Below are 9,690 nucleotides of genomic sequence, written 5' to 3' on the forward strand. Positions count from 1 at the left end.
GGGTTATTTGTTTATCTTTCTTGTACTTTGCACTACTATTATGTTTTTGTACTGTTTGTTGTTGTAACGTTCTTACCCGCCTCTACTGGACATGTGAAAAATAGCTTTATAGCTCATCGGATTCCTCCAGTATAAATATTCTAATTCTCAATAAGCCACATCAAAGCAACGCTTAAAACCAGAGCTGCCTCTAAGCATGGTTCCAGCCCTGAGCCTCTGTGTCCCTTGTGCCTCCTCGTATATCTCTGCATGCTCCCAGCCACGCTCAGAATTTCCGTGAGCTGAGCGTGAGCCAAGGCACAGCTGAGCCACTCATGCTTCTTTGGAGGCAACGGAGCAGATCAAGCCAGAACCGAGCCATGTTGAAGTCAGTCCTGAGCTGAGCAGAGACCAAGAATACGGGCACTAAGGCAACAATGTTTGGAAACTTAAAAACAGGAATATTGTCCACCCCTTTGTCAATCCACTGCAGGATGAGGGCTTCTCCATGCCATAATAGGTCGCGATTGTCATTTGACCTTGCTTTATTACGATGGTCAATGCAGCTGGTGAAGGGGAGAACTTGGGCAGTTTTTTTAGATATCACTCTGTACCGGTGTTAGCCATGACTGGGAATCTAAACCAGCTTGACAGGATGAATGTGCAGTGCACTTATCATTGTGCCACTAAACTCCCCTTGTCATCTCCGCTAGCATTGACAAAACCATGAAAGGAATAGGCACGAATTACCGCGACCGTGACCACGATTACCACCACCAAATGAATACCTCGGTGTTCCCATTGTCGAGCGGTTTGCAGTGTAGGGCATCGTCGATGTCTGTGCAGCCTGGAGGATCCACGCTGCAGATGGACAATGCACGGAGGTCCTCCCTGCCAGCCTGGTCCTTGTACGGGACACACACAGCACCAGGTTCAACAAAACGCTGCCTTCCAACAACCAAAACACAGGGTGAGCCATACATGGGTAAACCAACTTCATTCTAATGGCGTTCTATCTTCTCAATAGGTGACTGAATATTTTGAAAGTACAGTCCGTTCTCCTATGACTCTGCGTGTTTTCATATCGTGAATTAGATATAATGCGATGAATGCATTAGGGAACACATTTTTTTCATAACATGGATGTGAATTGGATAAAAGGCGATCGAGTGAACAGAACTGCGTTGTGCGAGGCAGAATAAGCGGTTGTACGGTTGCCTCGGTGTAGCATCACACAGCGGGATGATGCTGGATGCTTCTAGATGCTACTCACGTACCCAAAGTCTTTGTTAAGCCTGCGTACGCATCTCACGTATTTGCGGACTGTCCTTTACCCTATATTATTAATTATGCGATTTTTCCACAATTCGGTGTTCTTCAGGAACGCAAGTACAGCGTTATAGGAGAAAAGTCTGTAGTCCCCTTGCTCCATTCATTTCTGTACTGGACCATCTCCACGGCCACTGCAGAGTCCTCCACATCCTGGCTCACCACTTTGATCCGCATCTCTCGAGGCCTGCCTCTTGGGTCTCCGCCCTGGTGCTTCCATAAGTCCGTTGCCTTCCTTCCTCCGATGTGAATTTCCTCTCTTCTTACGATGATGTGTCCGAGCCATCGACTTTCTTTCAGGTCGACGGCTTTTCTATATACGGTCTGCGGTAAAGGTGTAGAGCCCCGTGGCTTCTCGTTCATGCCAGTGCAGCGGAAGGACCTCGACTGGAGGGAGAGCTCCAGAGAGGCCCTCTAGAAGGTATTCTACGCAGGCCAAACATCTTGAAACTATTGAGGTTTGACAGCACGATGATGATGGGGGGTGTTTTCGCATTTGTCTATTGTCGGGGGCCTATACGTCGGGGGCCACACGTCGTGGGCCACACCAAAGGCCACCCAGGGGCCACCAGTGGCCCGTGGGCCTTGTAATAAAGAACATTGAAGTAAAGGATTCTCACATGCACGACCAAGCACACCAACACACTGCAGGCGTAAGAATTGAACTCAATCGAGGAATTGACATATCGTCACACGTCTCATGCGTACCTCTGCTGTGATGCTGAACGTGGGAGGGGGCAGGCATGCAAGTACGGCCTGGCTGAAGGGCTGGTGTGGCACGTCGTGCTCCAGCAGCAGTACCTCTGTCTCCGTCTCCTTATCCCCACATTCGCCCAGAGAGCACACAAAATGGCCCTGCATAAGCACACCGACGATTAGCACGGTTGTCTACGTATGGTACGGAAGAAGTTCAACATGCATATGCACATACGTGGCCAATCGTCACCGGTATCCCATTTCCACTGGTACATTGGAACCCAGACAGCGCAGAGCTCTCGAGGTGTCTGTGGTCACCCACTGGCTTTTTGCCGTGTCGAACCAGAACCAAACCGTGATATGCTGCCCCCACAAGGCATCCAAATCTATCCGGGGGCCGAGCAGGGCCAGGGGCGGGGTTAGCGACACGTTAATTGTGTGACGGCAGTCGGTACACCACGGGGACGTGGCACCACAGCGTCATCTGCACGTGCCTAGCCTTGTTCAAAGCATTGACCGTCCATGGCATGGATCCGCTTTTGCAGTGGATAAACAACCTGCAGCCTACTAAACCGTGCCAGCCATGGTGCCGCTCGGTTGTGCAGTGGCAAATAGGTATGAAAAGCACAACCACAATCCCAACCTTGTACCTAACGTTCATGATGTAGAATATTAACCGGCATCTGTTTAAACAAAGATACAACCCAAATAATATATCTTAACAATATATTTAGCTTTTCACCAATTTTTTTTCTCATTGTGTTAATGGTATCACACAAGACAAGCAATCTATACCACCCTTCGTGGTCAAGGACGACCCACAGGAGCAGACATAACAGAGCTACTTCTAAGATCCATTGAAGTGAAATGCAGTCCAAATTGTAGGGGGGCAGTGCTTTTCCAACCACTCTGCCAATCAAAGTAATGTTCATCACATGGCAGTCAAACGCAGTCGTTTTCTCAGAGATGGAAATTAAACAATCGAAGTGCACGACCAAATTTAATATCGTTTTTGGTGCAGTTATTGGTGACTGGGCTGAGACTATCAACTTACAACACCTTAATAACCTAGGTTGAATCACAGGTGAGTTTGCCATGCTTTCAAACAAAAAAATCACAGTGGTGCCATCTCATCCACCCTGACTTCCAATTCACCGTGTCACCGTTCGTGTTTTGGGTTCGACGGCTGTATTGCATACAGAGCCGCGTGGCCGCGCGTCAAGTGACAGAAGGATGAGCCCGACGATGCCGACCACGGGACGGACGGGTGAGGTGTCACGGCGTCCGGGGCGTCACGGTGCAGTCGTACGTTCGGGTAGCGGGAGTGTCGCAGCCAGCCATCGATGGCCACCACGATGCGGTGGGCCTGCAGGGACGCTGCTTGTCTTGTCTCCACCCGCACTCGTGGCATGCGGCGGTCCGCGGGCGTGAACAGGTGGCGGGTGGCCTGCAACACGCACAAAGAGCCCCCAGTAAGGCATTCAACAAACTGTTTGGGCGAGTGCCGTCAGCACACACCTATTCAAGCTGGTACGGCAAACGACGGGGTGGGTACGGCCAGCACCATGCCCGACCGCCTTTGTCTCCACAGCGCTGATGTTTACATGCCACATCAGATACTCATTTATGGCCGAGTCGACCTAGGGAAGGGCCCAAGACAGGTTCAGACATTTGCCGCTGTTTATTGGTTATGAGCGATAAATATAATCCAACTCGGGTCCCAGGATTCGTAGCGCAGCGCGCTAACCGCTACATCACCGCTCCCCACACGTACACACACACATGCAGATCAGCCCACCTCCTTGATTGGGCTGGGCATGAGCATGCCGCACAGCGGCCTCGAGTTCCGCTTGATGATGCCGACCACTTTGCCAGTGGGCCGACGCATCTTCCCACTTTCAGCTTTAAGCTGGAGACCAAAACAAAGGACAAACATCGTGTTGCGTAATCTAAGCAAGAGCGACGACAGCAGCAGCAGCTGGGATAGCACCGGGAGATGACAACGCAAACTCAAATGAGCACTCACCACAGTAGCGTCTCTCTCACACACTGGAATAATGAAATAACTATTGTTTAACCAACTCACTGCATAACACAATACAATTTGGCTTGAAGGGGAAGGAGCAATCCAAAACAATAGCGCTTAACCTGCGGATGTGGTTTCATGCTGTGTCTCATCAATGTCAATAATGAGACTGACGCTTTGTTAAAATGACAAAAGATCACCGTGAGGAGTCCTCCGTAAATATTTATGAGTTAAAACAGTTCTGGCGATTGATAGAATCAACCGGAACACGCCCATCAGATACCACACGTTTAAAAAAAAACACGTAGGCTTTTGCGACCAATATTATCTACAACAAAGGTTACCCTCCCATCTAATTCACAATTTGGTGCTTAATCTCTCGATTCTTTATAATTTCACTGATTGACATTTTCTCTTACCTGCTTAGCACATCAGTCACCCTATGTGTTTAATGTTTACGTAACGTTTTTATAAGTATAACTGTGCAATGATCAGTCTATAAATAATCTGCCCAAGCCAACTTGCACTACATGCGATTTAATATCTAACACTTATTTATGTTTGTGAAATATTGTCGACTTTTCATAAACCACGGTTGTTTTTGTGCCAATTTCAATTAACTTCTTGCTGTACTTTATTATGTTTTGCATTTTGTCACTGTGGTATGTATGCATGTAAAACTTATTTCGCACCGTACACAGCCAACCATGCTAAAAAGAGGTGCGTGGCAAGGACTACAATCTAAATACAAAAAGCAGTACTAAAGAAATTAGTTTTCAATATAGAGGCCACCCTGTGACCCAGCTCAGACCGTGGAAGCGACGCCGTGTTGAGCCTGGATATGCATAACAGGTGGTATAGGCTCTGCGCCAAAATGGCTGGCAGCAGAGCGCAGTACAGCAAAATGAACTGTTGTCCTGTCCTTCTATGCTCCTGATCTATGCCCCCCCCCTTCACCAACCCGCACCGAAGTATGGTCAAATAACCCCTACGTACATACAAAAATAGTACGAAATGATTAGCACTCCTGACTTGATTTTGAAGTAATGTAATGTAAAGTCATTTAATAAACGCAAAATCAAGCTAACAGCATCTCTAATGTGGATTGTTGTCTGGTCACACGGTGTTCATTATGTTTAAGGTCTCTCTTGAAGTGGTTGAGTCTTTGTTGTTATTCTTTGTTTAAACTATATTAAAACTATTTAAAAACTATAAACTAAATAACTTTACCAGGTAAGGACCCTGAGAGCTATATAGCTCTTTTTAAGTGACCTGGCCACAAATGATCGTTCAATGAAGTATCTTATCACATTTGAAATTGATAGCAGCCAAATACTCTAAGTGCATGTCAGATTGTAACTGTGCAGGGAAAAGTCGGAGGACCTGGAGAAAAATCCATGCGACCACGGGGAGAGAGACATGCATACTGCAGGTGTCTGGGTTTGATTTTGGTTCAGCAGTGTTGACGCTCCACTCAGCACATCCTCCTCATTCTCTTCTGCAACGTCCCCTGCGACGCCCTCATCGTGCAGGACCAGCGAGGAGGGGGAAACCCAGCGCTCCTCGGGGAACATCTCCACGCACACGATGTCGTCGTGCATCGCGCGGTTTAAATGCTGCAGCCCCTGGATCAACACCTGCACGGAGACAAAAAAGATCCCCCGTATAGCCTTAACAGACCGCTGGGCCAAGTGCTGTTAGAGAGCAGCATATACAGTAAAACCTTGGATTGCGAATAACTTGGTCTGCGAGTGTTTTACAAGACGAGCAAAATTTATAATAAATATTAATTTGATAAACGAGCGAGGGTCTTGCAATACGAGCAGCTTTGTACTGCCGAGCGTCACGTGATCACAACTGATATACGAGTGCTTTGATATACGAGTGCTTTGGTTACAAACACGTTTCCAGAACGAATTATGCTCGCAATCCAAGGTTTTACTGTACGAGAGTTTTAATACCACGAATAAACAATTTAAAATGTAGGACTATTAGCCCATGAAGCTTCTGAAACCAATGTTTTTCAGTAACATATGTTCAAGCAGGGCAATTTCTGGACTGGGTTTTTTTTCCAACAAAGGGCCAATGTACCTAATTGTTATTTAACGTTACATTTTGGAGGTGGAAATAGACCATTCATTTTATACTCTTTGGTTCTATTGGGTAAAGTCACGTAGGTGAAAATAAAATAACAAAAAATCACGACGTTTCGGCCACAACACAAGCGGCCTTCATCAGGTGAAGGGACGAGCCTGTCTGTAGAACAGCGCTGGAGTGGAAGAAGCCACGCTTAGATCACGACATTTAAGCTGTGTGACAAGAAGAAAAAGACCACGCGCTTTGACAAAGGAATTAGCATATAATTTAGCATTGAAATGGCTCATTCAAATAGCTAAGTTAAAGTATACACATCTGCAGAGGTGCCCGTTGACAAAGGAATTAGCATCGAATTTAGCATTGAAATAGCTGAGTGATTAGCTAGTAACTGGTCACAGAAATAGCTATGTTAAAGTTAGAGTATATACATTCACCGAGGCACCTAGTACTCATCAAACAGGAGAATTTAGCGAAACACAACCACGCTCAGACATCGGACCTGTGTGCGAGCCTACAAGGTGTTCTGACAAAGAGATTAGCATAAAAATTAGCATTTGATTGGCGGATTTTAGGAAAGAGGTGGTGTACGTGCCGGTGGACTTGCAGTTTGGCGCGGGGGGGGGGAAAGGGGGGAGGGGGATTTTACCTATTGATGGTGTGAAAATGGGAATTTATAAGAGCTGCGAAAGTTTGAGGTACCACTACTCGAAAAATATACTGTACCATTGAAATTAGTTTAATGTTTAGTTCGATTTAGAACATCTTTCCAATGGTTGCTTAATTTTGAAACCATCCTCTCGGTTGAAATTGTGTCTGTGTTTGTAGATCTGAATTGCTTCATGAACAAATCTCTGATAAAAGCCCGTGGGTTTGCAAAGAACCTTGGTATCGGAAAAAAATATATCGTGATCCCCCACAGCGTTGTAACAGTGATCAGCCACGGCAGAAGAATTCGTTTTGCCGTGTTTCAAATCTGCTTTGTGCTCGCGAATTCGGTCAGAGACATGTCGCCTTGTCTCACCGATGTAGCAATCACCGCAGGTACAACTCAATTTGTAAACCCCGGGGTACTGTAAATCAGGAATGACATCCTTCACGGATGGGATCAGCTTCTTTGGTTCTTTCGGTAAAGTCACGTAGAATGAGAATAAAATAATAAATTGATAAAATAACACAATAATATTCTCACGACGTTTCGGCCACAACACAAGCGGCCTTCATCAGGTGAAGGGACGAGACTGTCTGGTAGGACAGCGCTGGAGTGAAAGAGCCACGTTCAGATCACGGCCTTTAAGCTGTGTGAGAGGAACAAAGCGCCTTGACAAAGGAATTAGCATATAGTTTAGCATTGAAATGGCTGGATGATTAGCTTGTGACTGGTCACAGAAATAGTTATGTTAAAAGTTAAAGCATACACATCCGCAGAGGCACCCCTTGACAATGGAATTAGCATAGAATTTAGCATTGCAATAGCTAAGTTAAAGCATACACATCCGCAGAGGCACCCCTTGACAATGGAATTAGCATAGAATTTAGCATTGAAATAGCTGAGTGATTAGCTTGTAACTGCTCACAGAAATAGCTACGTTAAAGTCAGACCATACACATTCACCGAGGCACTTAGTACAAATCAAACAGGAGAATTTAGCATTGAAATAACTAGGCGAATTTAGCATTGAAATAACTGAGTGATTGGCTAGTGACTGGTCACAGAAATGACTATGTTGAAGTCAAGGCCTACACATCTGAGCTATTCACAGTACTATATAGTGAACCAATAAAAACTAAAATATAAATTACCTTAATGTTATCAATAAACTCTATATTCTCCAATCAGCTAAGCTACCAACAATAAGTCGTTATATATCACAATGCTATATGGCGAAAAAATGGGTGGATTCTTACCCTCAACTTTAGCACCACGGATAGCTACGGGCCCAGTTCAGACGGACGAGTTCGTCCATGGTCGGAACAGAGGAGGGGGAGAGAGACAGCTGCGAGGCCCTAGTATACTCCATGTTGTAAAACCATACCATTAACCGTGGTGTGAGAGGTATTAAGAGGCAATGCTGGCGAAAGAGCTGCGGTCTGAAGGTCATCGTAAAATCTTCTTTGGTTCTTTCGGTAAAGTCACGTAGAATGATAATAAAATAATAAATTGATAAAATAAAATAACACAATAATATTCTCACGACGTTTCGGCCACAACACAAGCGGCCTTCATCAGGTGAAGGGGGCGAGACTGTCCTACCAGACAGGACAGTCTCGAGAATATTATTGTGTTATTTTATTTTATCAATTTATTATTTTATTATCATTCTACGTGACTTTACCGAAAGAACCAAAGAAGATGAATCATTGCAGTCACGAAAGCTTTAAATCGAAAAAAGTCATCGTAAAAATACAATTAATTAAGATCACGAATTTTGTGTACTGTATTGAACCGGACCTGGATCTTGTGTTTGTTTAGAATTTTGGAAATCTTTTTAGTAACGCCTGCGATATATGGAAGTGTGATGGTTTGACCGGAGTATCAAGTGGTTGTTTCTGTATGGAGGGAGAGACAGCTTGGCGGATGGTACGGTCAGAGTAACCATTCCTTTTGAGGGCCAGGTGTACATGTTTTAATGCATTGGTCAGGTGGTGTTGGTCCGAAATGCAATGAGCCCTATGGAATAAAGTTTTGATGAGAGAATTATTTTGGGCTGGGTGGTGGTGGGAATCAGGTTTCAAGTAGGAATCTGTGTGGGTGGGTTTCCTGTAGACAGAATGCCCCAATGAGCCATCAGGTCTCCTCTCAAACAGAACATCCCCCTCCCCCCTTCCCCCCCCCCCCGCGCCAAACTGCAAGTCCACCGGCACGTACACCACCTCTTTCCTAAAATCCGCCAATCAAATGCTAATTTTTATGCTAATCTCTTTGTCAGAACACCTTGTAGGCTCGCACACAGGTCCGATGTCTGAGCGTGGTTGTGTTTCGCTAAATTCTCCTGTTTGATGAGTACTAGGTGCCTCGGTGAATGTATATACTCTAACTTTAACATAGCTATTTCTGTGACCAGTTACTAGCTAATCACTCAGCTATTTCAATGCTAAATTCAATGCTAATTCCTTTGTCAATGGGCACCTCTGCAGATGTGTATACTTTAACTTAGCTATTTCAATGAGCCATTTCAATGCTAAATTATATGCTAATTCCTTTGTCAAAGCGCGTGGTCTTTTTCTTCTTCTCACACAGCTTAAATGTCGTGATCTAAGCGTGGCTTCTTCCACTCCAGCGCTGTTCTCCAGACAGGCTCGTCCCTTCACCTGATGAAGGCCGCTTGTGTTGTGGCCGAAACGTCGTGATTTTTTGTTATTTTATTTTCACCTACGTGACTTTACCCAATAGAACCAAATAGTATGGATCCTAGCAGTCACGAAAGCTTTAAATCTAGAACCATTCATTTTGTTAACAAAGTAGTCACAACCATCATTAGACCTCCTTTGCCAGTACCAAAATATAATAGGATTTTCCCCTTTTTTCTGGCAACAAAACTGAAGCCTTTTACGAGGAATCATGT

This window comes from Petromyzon marinus, unplaced genomic scaffold (assembly GCF_048934315.1).
Source record: "Petromyzon marinus isolate PM22_M1 ecotype Great Lakes invasive population unplaced genomic scaffold, UKy_Petmar_22M1.pri1.0 PM_Scaffold_7, whole genome shotgun sequence".
Lineage (NCBI taxonomy): Eukaryota > Metazoa > Chordata > Hyperoartia > Petromyzontiformes > Petromyzontidae > Petromyzon > Petromyzon marinus.